The sequence below is a fragment of the Onychostruthus taczanowskii genome, unplaced genomic scaffold (assembly GCF_017590055.1).
Source record: "Onychostruthus taczanowskii isolate IOZ18803 unplaced genomic scaffold, ASM1759005v1 scaffold56, whole genome shotgun sequence".
Classification (NCBI taxonomy): domain Eukaryota; kingdom Metazoa; phylum Chordata; class Aves; order Passeriformes; family Passeridae; genus Onychostruthus; species Onychostruthus taczanowskii.
The window spans coordinates 642,678-664,555 of NW_024503235.1; positions in this window are offsets into that span (position 1 = coordinate 642,678).

The following is a 21,878-nucleotide window of genomic DNA, read 5'->3' on the forward strand; positions in this document are numbered from 1 at the left end:
AACTCCTCTGCCCCCTCAGCTCTGCTGCTGAGGGGTTAAAAACATCACAGAACTCCTCTGTCCCCTCAGATCTGCTACCAAAGGATTAAAAACACCCCCGAACCCCTCTGCCCCCTTAGCTCCACTCTCCTCTGATAAGGGATTAAAAACACCCCAGAACCCCTCTGCCCCCTCAGCTCTGCTCTCCTCCTCTGATATGGGGTTAAAAACACCCCAGAACTCCTCTGCCCCCTCAGCTCCGCTTCCCTAAGGTTAAAACCACCCCAGAACCCCTCTGCCCCCTCAGCTCCACTGGCCAGGGATTAAAAACACCCCGGGACCCCTCTGTCCCCTCAGCTCCACTGGCGAGGGGTTAAAACCCCCCAGAACTCCTCTGCCCCCTCAGCTCTCCTCTCCTCCTCTGATATGGGGTTCAAAACACCCCAGAACTCCTCTGTCCCCTCAGCTGTGCCCTCCTCTGCTGCCCATCCCCGGCCACGAGCGGCCCTGCCGGGCCTGTGCCCCTCAGCTCTGCTTCCCTCCTCTGCTGAGGGGTTAAAAACACCCCAGAACCCCTCTGTCCCCTCAGCTCCACTGGCGAGGGGTTAAAACCACCACAGAACCCCTCTGTCCCCTCAGATCTGCTACCAAAGGATTAAAAACACCCCCGAGCAGGGGATTGGAGCGAGGGGGAGCAGGTTTAGGGGGGGAAAGGAGAGAGTGTCCCACTGGGGTTTGGGGTTTTTTGGGGGTTTGGGGTCTCCCCTCACTTGAGCCCTCTCCACATCCCCAGGCTGTGATGGGGTTTGTTGGATTTCCAGGGTGAAAATTCCTTGGATTTCCAAAGGGCCACCATGCCGGGATGGGAACAGGGACAGGAATAGGAATAGGAATAGGAATAGGAATAGGAATAGGAATAGGAATAGGAATAGGAGTAGGAATAGGAATAGGAATGGGACAGGGACAGGGACAGGGATGGCACAAGGAGGAATTCAGGGACAAGCTGCAAGGGCAGAGTTGGTGCTGTCAAGCAGGAACTGGGGCAGTGCTGCCCAAATCCAAGTTTGGGACATCCCTGATGTCCCCCTGCTCCATTTGGGGAGCCTGCGCTGGCTCTGGGAGGACCCTGGGGCCCCCCTTTGGGGTCTCCCCCAGACAATTAACCCCCATATGGAAACAGACCAAAACTCACAAAAGAGAAAACTCTCACTCAGGTTCATCTTGGATGTACCCTGGCCAGGCTTTGCGCTGCCCCAGGTGCGTCCTGTGCAGGATTTTTAATAAATACATTTAAATATTTTTAATAAATCCCTACTTTACTCCTGTAACTCTGCCCATCCCCTGTTCCAGGTGCTCTCTCCAGCCATCGCTGCTGTGGGTGCCCAGCCTGGCCTGGCCCAGCAGGGAATTGTCCCAAATCCCCAAATCCCAGAGCTCCTGCAGGGCTGACAGCGAGCACAGCCAGGGCTGCTCTGGCTGGCACTGACAGCGGATGTATTTTTAGATTTCAGAGTGTTTGTGTTTCTCAGAGCTGCCTCCATTGTCTCCTCCAGCTCTGCCTCCCCTGCAGGGCCGAAATGAAATGAAAAATTCCAGTTCCATGTAGAACAGGGGCTGGAGCTCGGAGGAACTGACTCATCTCGGGTGGATTTGGGCCTCTCGAAGGGGAACGTCCTGGCCAGGGCTGGGGAGCAGCATCCTTTATCTCCCCGAGCTCTTATCAGGGACCTCAGGGTGCAGCTCCTGGGCTGGGGAAAGGAGAGGCCTGGGAGGTTCCCAGAAAAATAATGGAAAAGTAATGGTGGCTGCATGACAGGGGTGACAGAGCCTGAGACCCCACAGGTGTGACCCCTTGCCCTGGGGACAGGGATATGGAGGGTTTGAGTGCGCAGTGCTGTGACTTGGGTGTGCAATTCCATGTTTAGGGTGTGCAGTTCCATGGTTTGGGTGTGCAATTCCAGGGTTTGGGTGTGCAGTTCCATATTTTGGGTGTGCAGTTCCATATTTTGGACGTGCAATTCAATGTTTTGGGTGTGAAATTCCATATTTTGGGTGTGCAATGCCACAATCCAGACCTGCAGTGCCACAACTTGGACCTGCACCTCAATGGGTCACACTTATGTCCCCACACTCTGTGATGGTCACTCCCCTGTCCCTGTGTGTCCCCATGCTCTGTGATGGTCACTCCATTGTCCCCACACTCTGTGATGGTCACTCCCCTGTCCCTGTGTGTCCTCACACTCTGTGATGGTCACTCCCGTGTCCCTGTGTGTCCCCACGCTCTGTGATGGTCACTCTTGTGTCCCTGTGTGTCCCCACGCTCTGTGATGGTCACTCCCGTGTCCCTGTGTGTCCCCACGCTCTGTGATGGTCACTCCGTTGTCCCCACGCTCTGTGATGGTCACTCTTGTGTCCCTGTGTGTCCCCACGCTCTGTGATGGTCACTCTTGTGTCCCTGTGTGTCCCCACGCTCTGTGATGGTCACTCCGTTGTCCCCACACTCTGTGATGGTCACTCCCGTGTCCCCACGCTCTGTGATGGTCACTCCCCTGTCCCTGTGTGTCCCCATGCTCTGTGATGGTCACTCTGTTGTCCCCACGCTCTGTGATGGTCACTCTGTTGTCCCCACGTTCTGTGATGGTCACTCTCCTGTCCCTGTGTGTCCCCACGCTCTGTGATGGTCACTCCCGTGTCCCCACAGGTCCCTCCTGTCGCGGTGCCCTGGCAGGGGCAGCTCTGCCAGCCCAGCCCTTCCTCCCGCTGTCCCCTCCCCGTGTCCCCTCCCCGGTGTCCCTCCCGTGTCCCCCGGTGCCACCAGCTCGTGCCACGTGTCCCTCGCGTGTGAGCGGTGATCTCAGCCCCGCAGCTGCGGGAGCCGCTCGCGTTTCCTGCCCGAGCGAGCTCCGGGTGCTCCGCAGCTGCTGCCCCGGCCCGGGCGTGCTCCGAGCGCCGCGGCTGCGGAAGGAAGGAGCCCTGGCGAGCAGGGGATGCAGGCGGGGCTGCAGGGAGAGCTGCAGGGCTGCAGGGATGCAGGGAGAGCTGCAGGGATGCCGGGAGAGGGGCAGGGATGCAGGGAAAGCTGCAGGGCTGCAGGGATGCAGGCAGGGATGCAGGGATGCAGGCAGGGTTTCTCACCCCACTTCCAGCCCTTTTTAACAGTGACAGCAGGGCACCAATGTCCCCAGCCAGGTGGGGACCCTGCCACACCTTGGATCTTTTGGCGGGACTCCTCTCTTTTAGTTTCAAACTCTCAGTTTAAAACTCCCCCGCTTTGGAAGCCCCATTTCCCCCAGCTGGGGATCTCAGAGCTGGGGCAAATCTCCTTTGTGCTGGCAGGAAAAGGGGCAGTGCCAGGCTGGGAGCCCGGGGCTGGCTCCAGTGGGACACTGGGATCAGCCTCCCCAGAAGCCCTTGGCAAGCACCAGCACTGACCTGAGTCAAGAAGAAGAAAACTGGGGCTGGAACTTGCACAGGACCCAATCAAACTTGTAAAAATAACATTAACCCAGCAAAATGGGGGACCTGAACTGTGGGGAAACTAATTAGGGACAGATCTTATTGTGTGTTGTCATTAACCAGGGGGAAATTGGGAGGGAGGGGAAACGTGGAGAGGGTTTGGTTTTTAGGTGGAGGAGAAGCTGGGTCTGTGTCAGGCCGGTTCCTCTCCATCACAGGCTCATGTTTGTGTCCTCTTGGGTTGCAATTACAATCTTTCAGATCAGACACAAAATCATTGGGCTGGAGAGCCAAAAGTACCTGGCTAATGGGATTAACAGAAATTAACCTGGTTACGTGGGGACTCCATCGAAAATGAGAAAGTGCTGATGGCCAAAATCAATTCCTCCCCAGCCAAATGACTGCAGGCCTGGCTTAGGGTTTCAGTTTAATGCTCAGCCCTCCAACAATGAGCAGGGTGGGATTGAATTAGGCCCTGATCGTGGAGTTCAAGTGATGGCAGTGGTTTGTCTTTAATGCCAGCAGAGAGCCAGGGGGGGAAAATGGGAAATCCTCCCTGCTTTTCCCTGGAATCTCAGGGAGGGTCCTGCTGGGTGTCCCTGTGATGGCAAAGAGGGAAATCCTCCCTGCTTTTCCCTGGAATCTCAGGGAGGGTCCTGCTGGGTGTCCCTGTGATGGCAAAGAGGGAAATCCTCCCTGCTTTTCCCTGGAATCTCAGGGAGGGTCCTGCTGGGTGTCCCTGTGATGGCAAAGAGGGAAATCCTCCCTGCTTTTCCCTGGAATCTCAGGGAGGGTCCTGCTGGGTGTCCCTGGTGCTCTCATGAGGAGCTGCCTTGCCTCAAGCCCTCCCTGCCCGTGCTCCAGCCCGGGATCAGAGCTGGAATTGGGGCAGTGGGCTGGGGACAGTGGGGTGGGATGGGATGGGATGGGATGGGGTGGGATGGGATGGGGATGGGATGGGATGGGATGGGATGTTTTGGGATCCACAGTGGGATGGGAAAATGGGTTGGGATGGTTTGGGATCCACAGAGGGCTGGGGGAGCAGGATGGCACAGTTTTGGATCCACAGTGGGATGGAATTGTTTGGGATCCACAGTGGGATGGGATGGTTTGGCTCCACAGCCCCACGGGCTGATAAATCCCAGCCTCCCAGGCAGGGCTGCTCCTCTCGGAGCCTCTCCGAGCCTGCGGAGGGGGCGGCTCCCGGCGGCTCCCGGCAGCTCCCGCCCGGTCTCTTTTCCCCTAAAAGCCGGAACCTGGCTGGGTTTCCTGGCTGAGAGCAGCTCGGTCGTTACCGTGCATGGGAAATGAAGCAGATTTTGTGTTTTATCGCACAAACCCGGCGCTGCGCCACCTCCCTGTGCCCGTGTCCCCGCGGGGACAGCCCGGCCGATGTCCCCCGTGGGGAGGTGCCAGCCCTGGTGTCCCTCACCCCGCTGGGATGGGGGTGCCTTGGAGCGCCCCAAACCTGCAGGGATGGAGAGCTGGACGTGGCCGCTTCCCGGGGGATGCGACAAGTGACAATTCATTTACTGTCCCCAACAGGGGGAGGCGGACCTGGGGTCCTGCCGGCGCTGCTGGGAGGGAGCAGGAGGCTGGAGGGAGCTGGGAGAGGGGAAGGGACAATGCGGTGGTGCTGGAAGGAGTCCCAGCGCCTCGGGAGAGCCGGGAGGGTGCTCAGGATCTGCTCCTGTCCCTGCTGTGGGACACCCGGCGGGAGCACCCCCAGGATGGAGCCATCCCTGGAGGGCAGCAGCCCCTCCGGGGGCGCAGGGAGGGAGGATAACGTCACGTTTCCCCCGGATCAATGAAGATTTTGGTTCGGGAGTTATTAGCCCGGTGTCATAAACTATCTGAAAACCACAAAAGTAAAATGATAAATCTCCCTGTTTGCCTCCTGCGCGGGGTTTTTAAGTACCCGAGTCCCTCCAGGCAGCGGTTCGATATCGCAGCGGACACAAATCACCGAGACAGAGCCGGATTTTGGGGAATATCGGTCAGGCTTTGCTGTTTTCCAGCACTCGGCAGTGGCCAGGGAAGCTCCCCCGGGCTCCTTGGGCAGGGCCGGGGGGGCACCGGGGGAGGGGATGCTGAGGTGGCTCCCGGGGATGTGTCCCTGTCCCACAGCGGGGAAGTTTGGGATGTTCCTGGCATGGCAACCACACCTCGGGCATCATTAAATGATTAAAATGAATAAAATAAATAAAGCAGCAGGGCCGCACCCCCAAACTGGGGTTGAGTGGCTGGGGGGGCTCCTCCCAGTGCTCCCAGTACCCCTCCCCTGGGTGCCCACTGGGAATTCTGGGGGTCCACGGGGTGTCCCTGGGGCCCGGAGGTGTCGGGGTGTCCCCCGGCCCCTCCCAGTCACAGGTTTGCTTTTTAAAGCTCTTTTTGCTGCCATTTCCCGCTGGTTTTGTCTCCTCCGAGTTCTCCCTCCCCCGGACAGGATGAGTGGGGTCCAGGGGATCTATAGGGCAGGATCTCTGGGCCAGAAGGAATTTTTGGGGCAGAATTTCGGGTTATTTCCAGCCTGCCTCGGGCTCTCCGTGGGTTGCTCCCATTCCAGCGGGCTCCTCCTCGAAACCCACCAGAATCAACCTCTCAAAGGGAAAAATGACCCCGACAAAATAACCCCGAAAAAATAAATGCTGACCAAATAAACCCCAACAAAATAACCCTGACCAAATAAACCCCGACCAAATAAACCCCGGCCAAGGGCATTTCGGGCAGGAGAACTCTTCCAGCAGCCGAGTGAAACCTGCCCAGGGGAAAATCGGGGATCAGCGAGCCCGGCCGCGTTCCGGGGGTGCGACAATTAGCGCCGGGCGTTAATGAGGGCAGCTCACAGGGGAAGGACGGAGCTGTGCTGTCCCTTTTCCAGGGCCACGCTGGCGGATCCGTGGGGCACATCCCGACCCCGGGAAGGCTCCGACCCCTCGGGACACCCCGAGCCCGCCCCACGCTCGGCCCCTCTCTCCCGGCAGGACCGGGAGCGGCGCTTCCCGTCCGGACACCTGGGATTGGGAACCCCCACGCTGTTCAAAGGGACGGAGCCTCTTCCCTGTCCTGCTCCCTCCCGTGCCCCCGGGCCACCCCCCAGCTGGGCGGGATCGGGGTTCAGAGGCTGGGGAAGCAGAAGGAGCCCCCCGGGAGGGCAGATCCCGCTCGCCATGCGCTCCCCAGCCGCCGGAGCAGGATGCTCGGCCCGGCTTCGTGCCTCGCACACCATTTCCCAGCGAGGGGAGGGCTCTTTGTGGCTCTGCAGAGGGATCGTGCCGGGATGGAAACAGGTGCAGCTTCCTGGGTTTCTGCTGAGGCCCGATTTTGGCTCCTAAAGTGTTAAGTGAGTGCTAAGCCCCATAAAATTACCCTTTCAGCTACTATTTCTGCACAAAAGGCTCTCTGCGACGAGATATGCCAAAGCATCTGATGAAGTAATATGTCTATTCTCATTTGTGACATTTATTATTAACAGGGAAAAAAAAAAAAAAAAGAAACAAAACCAACAAATCCCAGTCAGAAAGAACTCTTAATTGAAGCACCATTGTGCCGTGGTAACTGCTATTAAATTAATCTGCTGCATTCCTTTCCACCCACACACTTTAAAACTTCCTGGTTATAATTAGAACCATCTAAAACCAATTTGACACTCCTCGGATGATGCAGTTCAGCTGCTTAATATGGTGAGACTTTGGTGAAAGGAGCGGAGAAGGGCTGCGAGCAAGCTGGGGCTGCTGCTCCTGCCCGGGGATCTCAGTTCCAGGGGGAATTCGAGTTTAGCTCTGCTCTGAGCCTGCTCCATCCCTCCTGTCCCACGGGAGATGCTCCTGCCCAGAGCATCCCTCACCCAGAGCCCCCCCGGCTGCCGGGCAGGGGGATTTTGGGAGGTTCCTGGGTTTTTTTGGGAGCCCCTCGAGCTCTCCCCTCCTTTGTGGCAGCTGGGGAAGGCACCAAAGGCAATAATTCCCCGATGGAAAAGCCTTTGGGTGGTTCAGTGTGGGGGAAAGGCCCCCGAGTGCAGGGCTGAGAGGGGATATTTTGGGAATGGGGGGATTTAGGGGTGTGGGGATGCTGCCCGCCGCTGCACCAACACTCTGCCTGCCTCGGGGTTAGGAAATCTTTGAGGATGCTCATCCAGGGCTGGGTTTGGGGAATGTGCTCTGCGACCTGAGGTGAGAAACCACCGAGCCTGGCCGAGAACTGGCGCGGGTGTCACTTCTGCAATCGTGTTCCTGCTCGCCGCCTTTATCTGTCATCCTCGGAACCACCTGGGAGCCATTTGATGCTATCGGGGGCCTCGCCGAGCTCCCAGCACATCCCCGGCCGCCTCAAGGCAGCGCCGGTTCCCCCGCAGCCCGGGAAGGTCCCGTTAGTCACGGTATCTCCGCTGTCACCTTCTGCTTCCTTCTGCATTTGGCTTTCGCTCCCGCGGCCATGTGTTCACCAGCGCTCCGCAGCTTCCTCACCCTCCGCTGGGGCCGTTTCCTCCCGGCCGGGACCTCGGGCTGTCCCCGGGGCTGGGATGGCTCCAGGGGACGCGGAGATTTGGCTTCCATCGCTGGTTTGGCCCTCCGGGCAGGGCTGAGCTGCAAAGCTCGAGTGTCCGGATTCCCTCTGCCGCGCTTCCAGCTCGGCCCTCGGGATGCGAAACACGGAAAATGCAGAAATTCGGGGCTGCTGCGAGCCCTGGGGCTCCTGGATGTGTTTATTCACCCCCCAGCAGGGGCTGGGACAGCTCCTGGTGCTGCTCAGGGCTGTCACCAGCTCTTGGCCACGTTTTGGGCAATTCGAGCCGTTCTGAGCGGGCCATTTGCCCCTTTCAGGGTCAGCCCCTTCCCTCTCCCTGCCCTCCCTGCTCCCCCTTGTTTTCCGTCTCTCCCGATGCCTTTGACCCCCTGAGCTCATCCCCGTGCCCGAGCTGGGGCCGTGCTCTCATCCCAGCGGTGCCAAGATGGAAATTGTGGATTTTGCCCCAAAGCAGGCCCTGCTGTGGGCCAGGACCCCCGGCCGGGGCTGGGGAGCTGCAGCCGCCGGGTCCCTCTGCGGGGCTGGGCTGGCGTCACTGCCTGGGCACATTTGCGTTGTTTTCGTTGGGTTTTTAATACACAAACTGCAGTTTTTCACAGTCTGAGTTTTTTTCGTCCCCTTCTTTCGCCCTGGAGCACGATCAACCCCCCAGAGCCCAGAGGTTATTTATGCTTTTGTCTAATCTCTGTCGCTTGGCTTTGGGTTGGGCCGTTCTTTTTTTACTTTATTTCACTTTATTTTATTTTATTCCCCCCCCACCACCCCGCCTCTTGCTACTTCGTAACTTTTTCCCAACTTTGGAAGCGCAACTTTAGAGTGGCCAAAGGCAAAAACAAAACAAGGATATTTCTGCTACCCTGTTAACTTTGCAAAAATGCTGCGTGCCTGGAGCGCGGCGGGGGGGTAACGAGAACCAGGGGCTGCGAGCTCCGGCCAGACCGGGTAAAATTAGCCCGGGGGGCGGAGAGGGGGAAGCGGCTCCATCCTGGAGCCTCGCACCCAGATGGGCTCGGATGCAGCAAGCCGGGTTTGGGATGTACCCCGCTGGAAGTTCAGCCCGGCTGCCTTTGCCTCCTCCCTTCCAAACCCAGCCCGGGGATTTGTCCTTTGCCTCCTCCCCGAGCTGTGACATTTCTGCTCCCCCTAAAAGCGGGGCTCCGTCCCATCCTGGGTGTCACAAAGGAGGGAGCCGCCTGTCCCTGTCCCCCCATCCCTCCGGGACACCGCGTCCCCCCCGGGGCACTGGGTCCAGAGTGATTCCAGAGGGATTCCAGAGTTTTATTCCAGTTGTTTCCAAGCGTGCCCCGGCAGGGAGGCGACAGCTCGCCGCGGTGGCTCGGCCAGTTTGTCACCATGGCCGGGCTCTGTCACCGCGGCCGGGCTTTGTCACCGTGGCCAGGATTTGTCACCGCGACCAGGATCTGTCACCTGGGCCATCCCTCCGTGTCCCCACGGGCACCCACAACCCCGCGGCCGCAGCAGAGCAGGGTTTTGTCACCTGCAGAATGCGCTGGTGCCACCTGGATTGGGGCTGCAGGGATAAAAATGGGATTAAAGCCGACCCAGGCTGTGGGGTTTTAGGGTCCCTGATGCTCGTGGGGCGTCGGGATTTGGCAATTTTGGGGTTTTTTGGGGAGGTTTCTGATAAAAAACCTCGGGCTGCTCTGTCATTTATGCGCAGAAATGTCCTTTAAATGAAGGTGGAGATCGGGCCGTGAGCAGACGGGGTTTGGGAATCGCTGCTGGATCGGGGCGTGCGGGTTGAGAATTCTCCTGGAACTGGTTTGTGCGCCACAGACCGTAATTGAAGGGGATAATTAGCGCGACAATTTGCGTTGATTAACACCAGGACGGAGCGGGATGGGAGAGGATGAGGATGGCAGGGATCCGGCTCTGGACCTGGCCGTGGAGCACGGGGGGTTTGCCGGTCCTGCCGTTGGGAGGACCAAAAAAAAAAAACCCCAAAAAAACCAAAAAGGGAAAAGATAAAAGAGCAAGGAGCAGCGATGGAAGCACGGAGGAGCCGCGGAAGGGCTGGCCCTGCTCCCGAGCTGCTGCAAACACCAGCTGGGGAAGCTGCTGCTGCTCCTCGGAGCTGCTGTGATGCTGAAATATCCCAAATCCTCCCCAAATCCTCGTGTGACGGAGCCCTGGGAGAACCAAAGCAGCAAAAAGGGGGGATTTGTGGAGCAGGGCAGGATCAGAGGAGGCTCTGGACCTCCGGCCCAGCAGGTTTTGGGGTCTCTGCACAGGTGGGTGAGCAGCAGCTGAGCTCACCTGCAGCTCCTGGGGATAGGAGAGGAAAAGCTGCCCCTGGGTGATCCCTGGGGCTGGCTGGAGCTTTCTGGGCTGCTGAGGGGCATTTCCAACCCCAACTAAAGGCGAGAAAGATTTTCCCAAAACTCTGCTTTAAGAGCAAATTCAAACGGATTTGTTTGGCTTTTAGAGCTCAGGGAAAGGAAGGAGCCCTGCAGAACCTTTGGGTGTCCCTGAGCAGCTCCTGCCCAGCAGCTCCGGCATGTTCCGAGCCAGGGAACATCAGGGAAGCGTTCCTTTGGGATTGACCATTTCTTTGTTTGCTCAGGGAGCAGCCCCGGGGGGCTGCAGAAGCTTTGCCCCCAAAGCTGGCTGCTCCCAGAGGCTGTCACCCAGCGGGTGACACCGCAGCACTTAGCGGCCTCCTGGCAGCCCCAGATGGATTCGTTCTCCTGACTTTTCTTGAGTCGGATTCTCTCCATTTGCTCTATTGATTTGAATTTTAAAGCGAGGGGATAATGCTGGTTTTAATGCTGTTTTTATTGTGGTGAGTGAGGAGCTGGTGGGGGCGTGGGCACTGCGGAATAAATGGAATTATTGCCGTGTTTTGGTGAACCTGGAGCTGCTGTGGCGAGGGGTGAAGGTGATTTGGGGGTTTCCTCGTGGCATTTTGGATGAGTTTGGCCCTGGTGGGCCCCCAGTCCTTGCTGGGTGTCCACAAACCCAACCCAACCAAGCCCTGCACACCTTGGGTGGCTCCCACATTAAATATAAATGGGGAGAAAATTACCTTAATCAAGTCTAAGCAGAATTGATTAATATTTTAGTAAAAACCTCACGCTGGAGTTTAACAGACTGGTTAAATCTCAGCTGGAAAAACCACTGTGGTTCCCCACCAGCTCTTTTTTTTCCCCTTAAACCCAGCCTGGTTTCCACGGCCCCTCTCTGCCTGCGGGGCCTGCACTGGGGTTGCTGGGGAGCTCTTTGCCCTTTAGCTGAGCAAATTATCAGCGGTTTAAAAAGGCCCCTTCTCCCCCTCCCGGCTCCCTTTTATAGGTACAATAATCAGATAAAATATTTCTGGAAGACTATTTACAAAATCCCCCCATCCCCATCAATCTTACGGTTAAGAAGGAGCGGAGGAAGAAATCTTAACCTCAAGAAGCTGCTAATGCAACCGAGCTCTTTAATGGTGGGGTGGAGATCTTCTTTTTTTTCCTGCTGCCATTACTATGGAATACATAATAACATCAATAATTAAATATAAATTGGATTTAATATTTTATGCTGGCGACATGTAATTTACACTCTACCCGAGAAATCAAAAGGTCACGTCTGAAGCGAAGGCAAGGAGGGAAAGGGAGAGGGGCTGAGCCCTGAGATGAGCCTGGTGCTGTGAGGATCAACAAATGGCTCCGGGGAGGGGAGGGAGAGCTTTGTTTGGGGGGGAAAAATGAGGGATTTGGGCTGCATTGCAGGTGGGGGGGGTCGTTCCTGCTGTGTCCTGCTGGTTCTGGGGCTGGTTTTAGGGGGTGGTGGGGCTGGGCTGAGGGGGGTGTGGGATCCCCATCCCTGCTGCCCTGAGGAGGGGCCAGCAGAGCTCTCCTGCATCGATCGCTGGGGACCAGGGCAGCTCTGGGTGTCCTGCCAGCACAGCACAGCAGCTCCATTAACGCCGAGGTAATTCAGGAACTGCCCGGGTTATTTCTGGAATGGGCCAATTTTCAGCCTTTTGTTGCTCTCCCTGTTGGGTCATCGAAGATTTGGCTGATTTTCACGTCCATACCCGGGATTTTGTGCCCAACAGCCTCAGCTCCCTTTGCCACGAGCTTTCCATCTTTAGTTAATTAAAACCAGGAGAAACCCGACCTTTCTTGGGCAGATGTGGGGCTCTCCCAGCCTTTGTGTCCTCTCCCTGGGCTGGTGGCAGCAGGGAGCAAACCTGGAGCCATCCCTGGCGTGGGGAGAGAGGATTTCTCCCCTCTGAGGAATTCTTGCTCATCAGGGCTGTGGGCAGAGAGGTTTGGGGCTCCTCGGGGCTGCCCAGCACAGGTTTCTCTGCAAGTGAGGCTTCTGCTTTTTTAAAGGTTGTGCAACACATCTGGGCAAAGCCATTCCTGATTCTTCTTCTCCTTCTCCCCCAGAGTGGGTTCAGCTGGGGAAGTTGGGGGGAACCAGCCCTGGGGGCGGTTGGGTTTGGGGTCTCACCTGGCACGAACGTGGACGGGAGGCAGGTGGAGGGGCTGGGGATGTGAAATTAAAGTGGAATTTGGAGAGGGAATAAATCCTCTTTGTGCACTGGGGGGAGGCTGCCCGGGGCTGCTGGTGGGGATTTGGCTCTCTCCTGGGGCACGGTGGGGTTTGGCTGCCTGGGAGAGGGAGAAATGTCCTTTAGGGAGGCTGGGTAGACCAGGAAAACCCCTGGGTGCACCCTTGGGTGGTCCTTGAGGGGGGACAAAGGGACAGCAGCGCCCACCCCCCTTGCTGGGGAGCCTGGCAGGCAGAGCTGGAAGTGCCTGGGTCTGATTTTGGCTCTGTTTTGCCCAAATTCAGTCACTGCCATCGCACCCAGGAGGGTTTGCTGCCTGTGGCCGAGGTGGAAAATCCTCCCTGAGCCCGGGGTTAATCGAACATTCATTTCTTTGCTTTGGTCTCCGTGGCCAAGCCAAGTAAAAACCCACAACAGCCGAGTTCCCACCCCCTGCAGGGGCCATAAACCCCCTCGGATCCCTCAGGAGAGGGCAGAAAATGCCGGGGCTCGTTTGGCAGAGCCACAGCTGAGGCCAAATCGGCTCCGTTTGGATTTTCACAGCCCCTCAGGAGAGCCCAGCCCTGCTGGAAGAATTTGGGAAAGGCTGGATGGGCTGGGAGCAGCCTGGGATGGTGGGAGCTGTCCCTGCCGAGGTCTGGATGGCCTTGAAGGTCCCTTCCAGGCCAAAAAACCCCATAATTCTGTGAAAAGGAGCTGATCCTGCCCCAGACCCGGATCCCTGCTGGGATTAATCCCAATTTGGTTTTTAGCATTGCCTGGGGGTGCCAAGCGCTGCCTTTTAGGGCACAGCTCCTTTGGGGACCCTCAGCATTTTGGGGCCTGGGCCGAGCTGCCCCCAAATCACCCAAGGCTGAGCTTTACAGGGTCATTTCCCTTTTTTTACAAGGCTGTGGAAGCCACTTGGAAAAAGAGCCACTTGTTTTGTTTTTTTTTTGTCGGGATTGAAGCAGTTTTGATCAAAATTGGGGCGGCTTTTTCCACCTCCCGCCCCTTCCCTTGATCAGCACCTGCCCGGGAGGAGGAAGGATCTAATGAATTGCGAGAGGATGGGACAGGCCCTGCCCTCTCAGGGCTCCTTCCGTGGATTTATTTCGTTTTTCCAAGTCAAGCATGGAAAATCTTCATAAACCCTGCACCCTTGCAGCTTCTGGTGCCCCTGAAAGTGGAAACAGCTGGTTTTCAAAGGGCACTCCTGACTCTGAGTTGCTCTTAATGGCATTTTTTGATTTTATGGGTGGGATAACGTGACTGGGGGGGGGGGGGGGGGCGGCTTGCTTGGCAAAGGAAAAATTGGGATTTTCTGGGGCTTTGAAGATTGGAGGTTTTTGGTGGAGGAGAAAATTTCTGGGTGTGAGGGGAAGGGTTTCTGCACATCCCTGACCCCTGTGGAGGCTTTTTGGGGACACAACAGCAACAATCTCACTGGGAACGAGCCAGGAGTCGCCTCAGACTTTTAATTTTCCTTTTTTTTTTTTTTTTTTTTGCACCAAAACCCAGAGGAGCCCCACACCTTCCCTGTCCCGAAGGGCTGAATGAGCCATGCTAATTCCTCCAAGCTGAGCACAGCAGCCCTGCGGACACCCGATTATTTTCCATCTTTATCCATCCCCAGGTGCAGCAGGAATGGTCCCTCCAGGCCGTTCAGATGCTTTTAAGCCTTGAAGAGGCTCGGGCTGTGCTTTGCAAGGCGCTGCTTTACTGGGAAAGGCTTCACTGGTGCTTTGCAGGGCTCGGGCTGAGTGATTGATGGTACCTGGGATGTGCTGCTACGTTTCTCTGCACGGGGGAAAAGCAAGGCACAATTCTTCCCAGGAACATCTCTGGGATTCACATCCTCTGAACCCCACAGAAAGGGAAAGCACAATTCTTATTTTACTTGCTGTGTCTGTGTTGTGTTAAAGTAGAATGTAATATAAAGATTGTTTCTCTAAAGTGAAGAGGTTTTGTTTGTGTGTGTGTGCTTTGGACTGTTTGAGACAATCACGAGAAAATTAAGAGATGAGTGCAGTGCTGTGCAGTTGTGTGCAGAGTGGATTCAGTTTAGATGAAATGTATATAATATAATAAAATAAAATGAAATAATTCATTAGCCTTTGATAATTTGGAGTCAGATACTTCATTCTCTCTCCCTCACCCTCGTCGGAGTTCCTTTGATTTACAATACCAGGGGAGCTGGGGAGGGCCCAGCCGAGCTGCTGGGATTTTGGGTTTAGGGGATCCCAGAAGGGTTTGGGATGGAAGGGACCTTAAAATCCACCCAGTGCCAGCCCTGCCATGGCAGGGACACCTCCCACTGTCCCTGGCGGCTCCAGCCTGGCCTTGGGCACTGCCAGGGATCCAGGGCAGCCCCAGCTCCTCTGGGCACCTGTGCCAAGGTCTCACCCCTCTCTGAGGGATGAATTTCTTCCCAATATCCCACCTCAATTTCTCCTCCGCGCATTCATAACCACTCCTCCCTTGTCCTGTCACCCTCTGCCCGTGGAAATTCACTCTCCCTGATTTTCACAAACCCTCCGAGGCTGCAGGAGAATCTCCCCAGAGCCTTCTCTTCTCCAGCACCGAGCCTTTCACTTAGGGCAGCACCAGGGAGAGACAAAAGCCAGGCGTGAACCTCCCAAAATCTGCTGCGGGAGGAGCTCAATACCTTTATTTCCATCCCAGAGGAATTTCTGCCGGCCTCGAGCTCCTCTGAAGAGCTCCTGGCCGGGATCATTCCCGACAGGGACCTCCAGCAGCTCTTTTGTTTCACCTTTTGCAGCACAAAGCAATTGCAGCCAGCGCTGCTGCCAGGCTCTGCCTCCCAACCCCGCCCGCCCTGTCACGTCCCATTAACTTCCAGTTCAGCCCTAATCCCTGCCCCGAAATGTATAATGAAAGACGTTCAAAATATATCAAAATGGCATCGGTATTGATTTATTAATGCTAGGGAATGCTGCCCTAATTGAATTTAGCTCCAGGAAGTCAGTTAATGCAGCTGACAGTGATACAGGAATTCAATCTCCCCAGCGCACTGAGTTAGGACTGTTTTCTCCTCTCTTTGTTGTCAGTTGGATAAATAACAAATCAATTTAAATTTCAACGAGGTTGCTAAAAACAAGGCAGGCTCGCCCGGGGCTGGTGAAGGTCAGGAGCTCCTCAGGGAGCACCCCTGGGTGCTCTGAGGGTCCCTGGGGTGGGACTGGGTTTATCTCGGGGCCCAGAGGAGGGGCTGTGTCAGTAAATCCTGCTTTGGTCAGGGTTTGGGTCAGGTTTTCCCCCTGATCCTGATATGGAGGACTTGGGATCTTCTTCTCCCAGCCCCACCCGGGTTCAGACCTGCAGCTCCTGGGGACAGCAGGTCCCTTCCCCGGGCTCTGGGGGTGTTTCCCTGCCCAGAAATTCCAGCATTCTGTTTTTTTTTGGTGGGGATACAATCTGAAATCCCAGCAAAACATCCAGACTGCCCTTGGGTGCTGCCCCTCTCACATCCCCATGGCTGCACCTTCACTTTTGGGCTCTGAACTCATCCATTAACTCTTGGTTCAAGCTTAGGCAACAGAAGTTTGTTCCTAATCGAGTTTAGGATTAAACAACCAACCCTGCAGTGGCAGAGCCCAGTCCTTCAGAGCAATCATTTTTAATTTCTCAGTGCTTTTATTTCAAAGCTTAAGCTCAAACCCCCCCATCCCCGACCTTAATCCTGCGTTTGCTCTCCAGCCCTGCTGGGGTTGGTATGGTCAAGGAGGCAGAGGAGCCTGAGTTAATTAAATCAACAGCTAACAGTGGAGGTTACCCACAAAAGTGAACCTTGGTGCCCCTAAAACCACTGACCAGAGAATGGCTGGAAAAAAACAAAACCACAGTTGGAGTGAAATGGAAAAAGAAATCTTCAGCTCTATATCACTTCAGCCAGCCACAGGTATCAGAATATTAATTGCTCTTTGACTTGATTTTGTTGTGGGATTAAGGGCACATTGTGGCTTATGAAGATATTCTAGGAGCCACAAGGATGGATGCAAAATCCATCTCTGCAGCTTTTCTGTGCCTGCTGGAGCCCAGGATGCTGCTGCTGCTGCAGAGCTCCAGGCTCCAGCTGGAGCCCAGCAGCTGCTCCTGCTCCCCCAAACTCCTCATCCTGCCAGGGAATGCCAGCTGTGCCACCCTCCCTGTGCAGCCATCGCCTGGTGACACCTGCGGGCCCGGGGTGGGGTCACCCTGAGCCAGGAGAGGTCAGCCCCAAACTCCTCATCCCTGCCAGGGAATGCCAGCTGTGCCACCCTCCCTGTGCAGCCATCGCCTGGTGACACCTGCGGGCCCGGGGTGGGGTCACCCTGAGCCAGGAGAGGGGGGGAATTGGGGACAGCCACCCCTGGGTGACACTGAGGGGAACAGGAGTGAAGGGAATTGGGGCAGGCCATCTCTGGGTGGCACTGCTGGGAACAGGAGTGAAGAGGATTGGAGCGGGCCATCTCTGGGTGGCACTGCTGGGAATGGGAGCAGAGGGGAATAGGGGACAGCCACCCCTGGGTGACACTGAGGGGAACAGGAGTGAAGGGGAATTGGGGACAGGCCACCCCTGGGTGACACTGCTGGGAACAGGAGTGAAGGGAATTGGGGCAGGCCATCTCTGGGTGGCACTGCTGGGAATGGGAGCAGAGGGGAATAGGGGACAGCCACCCCTGGGTGACACTGAGGGGAACAGGAGTGAAGGGGAACTGGGGACAGGCCACCCCTAGGAACAGGAATGGAGGGGAATTGGGGACAGGCCACCCCTGGGTGACACCCCTGGGAACAGGAGCAGAGGGGAATTGGGGACAGGCCACCCCTGGGAACAGGAGCAGAGGGGAATTGGGGACAGGCCACCCCTGGGAACAGGAGCAGAGGGGAATTGGGGACAGGCCACCCCTGGGTGACACTGCTGGGAACAGGAGCAGAGGGGAATTGGGGACAGGCCACCCCTGGGTGACACTGAGGGGAACAGGAGTGAAGGGGAACTGGGGACAGGCCACCCCTAGGAACAGGAATGGAGGGGAATTGGGGACAGGCCACCCCTGGGTGACACCCCTGGGAACAGGAGCAGAGGGGAATTGGGGACAGGCCACCCCTGGGAACAGGAGCAGAGGGGAATTGGGGACAGGCCACCCCTGGGTGACACTGCTGGGAACAGGAGCAGAGGGGAATTGGGGACAGGCCACCCCTGGGAACAGGAGTGTCACCCCAGCGAGGGGCCACCAGGGCTGGGCGCTGCCAGGAGCCTGTCCCTGCTCTGCTGCTTTCCCTGTCCCACGCGGGCTCGGTTGGGCTCTGGCGGGGGTGGCAGCACGGCCCGGGGCGGTGCCAGGTGGGCACCTTTGGGCTCTCCTGTCCCCTCCTGGGCTGTCACTCGTTCCCAGGCACTCATCTCGTGTCGCCGAGGCCCCGGGGAGCCGGGAGTGGAGGACGTGGCGCTCCCGAGCCCAGCCCACCCCTCATTAAGGAGCATTAACGAGCCCCCGATTGTTTATCTCAATCTCGGGAGCTCCGAAGGCGCTCCTGGACCCGCGCGGGGCAGCAGAGCCCGGCCCTGTAATGGCTCATTAATGCGCTTTAAACCGGGGAGACAAGTTCGTGCTGGCAGGGAGGAGGCTCAAAAATGCTTTTATAGCAGAATGAGCAGGAGTGCCCTTGTGATTGCCTCCAAATTCCCAGTGAATAAATGAATCATGGACAAATAGATGAATAATAGATATTGCAGCGGGTTGGGGATTGCCAGGCAGGGATAACCAGCCCCTGTGCCAGGATTTTGGTGTGAAGGACACGCCGGGAGTGCCAGGGGACAGGGTGGAAGGAAGGGCTTGTGGCACCGCAGGTGACAAACCCGGGCTGCTGCTCCAGGGGGTTCCCGGGGTGCTGTGGTCACCTCGGGAGGTGCCAGACTCTGCTGGGACACCCTCCCTGTGCCAGGACACCGGGCACGCCGCAGGAGGGGCGAGCGGGGCTGGGGGGGCACGGCGGGGCCGGTGGGCACGGGGTGGACGAGCTCTGCTGGCCACAGGCTCCGGCTGAGCCCGGGGTGCCCGGTCCGGCCGTGTCCGGGATGTTCTGCCCTGTCCGGCCGTGTCCGGGGCGCCCTGTCCGGGTGCCCGGTCCGGCCCTGTCCGGGTGCCCGGTCCGGTCCTGCCCTGTCCGGTGTGTCCGGTCCGGCCCTGTCCGGTGTGTCCGGTCCGGTCCTATCCGGTGTGTCCGGTCCTGCCCTGTCCGGGTGCCCGGTCCGGCCCTGTCCGGGTGCCCGGTCCGGTCCTGCCCTGTTCGGAGTGTCCGGTCCGGCCGTGTCCGGTGTGTCCGGTCCTGCCCTGTCCGGGTGCCCGGTCCGGTCCGGCCGCTGGCCGGAGGCTCCGGAGCGCCGTGCACTAGAGGGAGACAAAGCCCCACGCTCGGCCGGGGGTGCCGGGGGCGCGGGGAGAGGTGCCCGGGATGGGAATGGGATCCCCGTGGGATGGGAATGGGAGTGGGATCCCCGGGGAATGGGAACCCCAGGGAATAGGAATGGGATCCCCGGGGAATGGGAACCCCAAGGAATGGGAATCTCATATGATGGGAACGGGATCCCCGGGGAATGGGAATAGGAACCCCAGGGAATGGGAACCCCGGGGAATGGGAATCTCATAGGATGGGAATGGGAATTCTATGGGATGGGAATAGGAATTCCATGGGATGGGAACCCCGTGAGTTTGGGACCCCATGAGGATCGGTGCTCCGGGGGATGGGAATGGGAAGCCAGTGGGATGGGATGAAAACCCCCGGGGTTGGGTCTCTGCCCAGATCCTCTCCCAGGTTTTGTGCTGGGAGGGCACAGAGCTCTGGGAGCCCCTTCCTTTGATCCATGGGGGTTTCCCAGTTGGAAAAGGCTCATGGAGGGACAGGGGGTGTCTGCATGGGGGGCTGGAGCTGCACCCCATGGAACTGGGGTCACAGCCCTGCTCCCAGCTCTCCGTGGGAGCTCTTTGGGGTTCAGGGCTCAGTTCCTGCTGGCACTGCCCAGTTCCCACTGAGCCTGTCCCGTGCCTGGGTGCTCTTTTCCAGGGAGGTTTGTTTGTTTGTTTCCTTGCCTTTTACTCTGTTTCTGCTCTGGAGAAAATCCATTTTCTCTCCCCGAGGCCTCACTGCCAACCTGCACACTGAGCCACGCAGGGTGGCCTGAAAGAAAAAAAAAAAGAAATCAGAATGAAAAATAAAATTAAAAAATGAAATAAACGGAGTAAGCAGTGGCTGCTCTCCCTAGCACAGCTGAGGCTTTTCCCTCCTTTTTCCCCTCTGCCTGGGCCACAGAAGCTGAAGCACTGTTGAGGTCTTGGGTGATGCAGGTTTTGGGGTGACAGTGAAACCTCTCAGCTCTGGCTCAGCAGCCCAGCCTGGCACGAGGCAAACCTGGCCAAATAATAATTAAAGCATCCGTTGCACCCTCTGTGCCACGACATCGGTGTGGGGACGAGCCTGGGCAAGATTTTGAGGAGGATTTGGGGTGTTTGGGGCCAGGGTTCAGTCCAGGTGTCAGACACTGGCTGTGCTGTCAGCCCAGAATATCCTCTGTGGTCGGGCTGAGGGCTGAGGGATGCAAACGAGCTCCTGCTTTATTTGTTTATTTGTTTAGAGCCACCGTTGGTCTTTTTTTGGCTTCTAACCCGGCCTCATTTTTTTGGGTGGCTCCTCTGTCGAAGGGCTTGAACAAGGAGTTTTTCTAGGACTCCTTGTGGGGACTGAGATCTCCCAGTGAAGCCGGAGCTCCTCGGGGACCTGGTGGCAGCTGAGCTTTTAGGACACTCAGAGAAGCCCCAGGAAAGCCCCAGGTGCCTGCAGAAGGTTCCAGCACCTCCGTGGGGTGGTGGAACAGGAGAATCTTTAGGGCACCTCGTCAAGGTCCTGTACTGAGCACCCTGTGCTTTGTAACCCTGCTCCCCGCACCAGCGACATCCCCAGGTGACATCCTGGGGCCTTTGCTGTCGCAGCCTCGGGGAGGGGTTTGTAGCCCAGCTGGGCGAGTCCTGGCCCTGCTGCATTTCCCCTGGCAGCTCCAGGGCAGATCCCAGCCCCGGGTGGGAATCCCGAGGGGGGGGAAGAGCCGCCCGTCCTCTCCCAGGGATGGAATTCTGCACAAAGGAGGAAGGAGCAGCCGCGGGATCGCAGCTTCTGCAGTGAATCACCCGGCGGCTGTCCTGGAGCTGCCGGGGCTAATGCTGCTTGTGCTAATGTAGGAAATCATTAAAGATCAATGAAGGAATCATTAGCAGCGCGACGCCCTCGCCCAACCGCCCGGGCTGCAGATCCCCCACTTAATCCGGCCATAAAAACGGCACCATGAGCTCATTTTAATGGGTGTCAGCAAGATGGATTGGCCGGGGGCAGAGGTTACAGCAGCAATTTGGGAGCAGGACCGCTAATGCACTTGTAACTCTGCTACACTTTAATGCAAGTTAAACAGAAAATGCCCTGAAACCGCAGCCAGGCCTCCCCTGCAGACGCTTTAAAAGACTCTCGATGTAATGCAGGATTTAGGAAGAGAAACAGCGCAGAGCAGCAGAGGGATGGGGCTTGGTTAAAGCAAAAGCAGCGCCGAGGCAGCTCCGTGGGGTTCGGGCTTCCAAAATGACTCCATCCCCTCTTTCCCGGCTCAAGGGGCTTTTCCTGGTTCACCCGTGCTTTGGAGGGACCTCTTGTGCTGTTTAATGTTTGCTTTTCTTCAGGATCAGCCCCGCTTTCCCCCTTTTTGGTGTGTTTTCCCAGGTTTTTGTGCTTTCCCACGCCGGGAGGTGGCGTGGGGCGATTCCCTGCCCGTGCCTCAGTTTCCCTGGCTGCAGAATGGGCTCGGGGACCCACCGGCGTTTTGGGGCTCTTCCATGGGGGTCTCCAGGTTCTCTGGGGAGCCTGGGGCAGCATCCAAGAGATTCCAGCTCCGTGCCCACCTGGGAAATGCGGGAAAAGCAGCGGCTGCCACCCCCCCGCCCACATCCTCTGCCCCCTCCGGGCTCCGAGAAGGGAGAGGAGGCTCTGGCTCCGATAATTCCGCACAAATCCTCTCCCGAGAGGAAACCCCCGGCTCGTGGGGCTGGAACAGGTGGAGAGGGGGGGTCAGCGTGATCCTCACCCCCTTCCCCCCACTCGGGGGGCTCCAGACCACCCCCAGCTTCCCCGGGGGGGGCTCAAACTTCTCCTTGGAGCTGCGGGATCACCGGGGCTGCCCCGCCGGGAAAAACGGCGAGCCGGGCATCAAACACGGGAGGATTCCTGCAGCGGCTCCATCCTCTCGAGTTTTTTGGGGGAAAAAAACCCCTGGGGCAGAGCGAGCGGCACTGGGGACCCGAGCGGAGCCCCCCGCGCCTCCCACAGCGAACCCCCGGGGTTTTTGGGGCTCCCCGCAGCCGCTGCAGCCCCG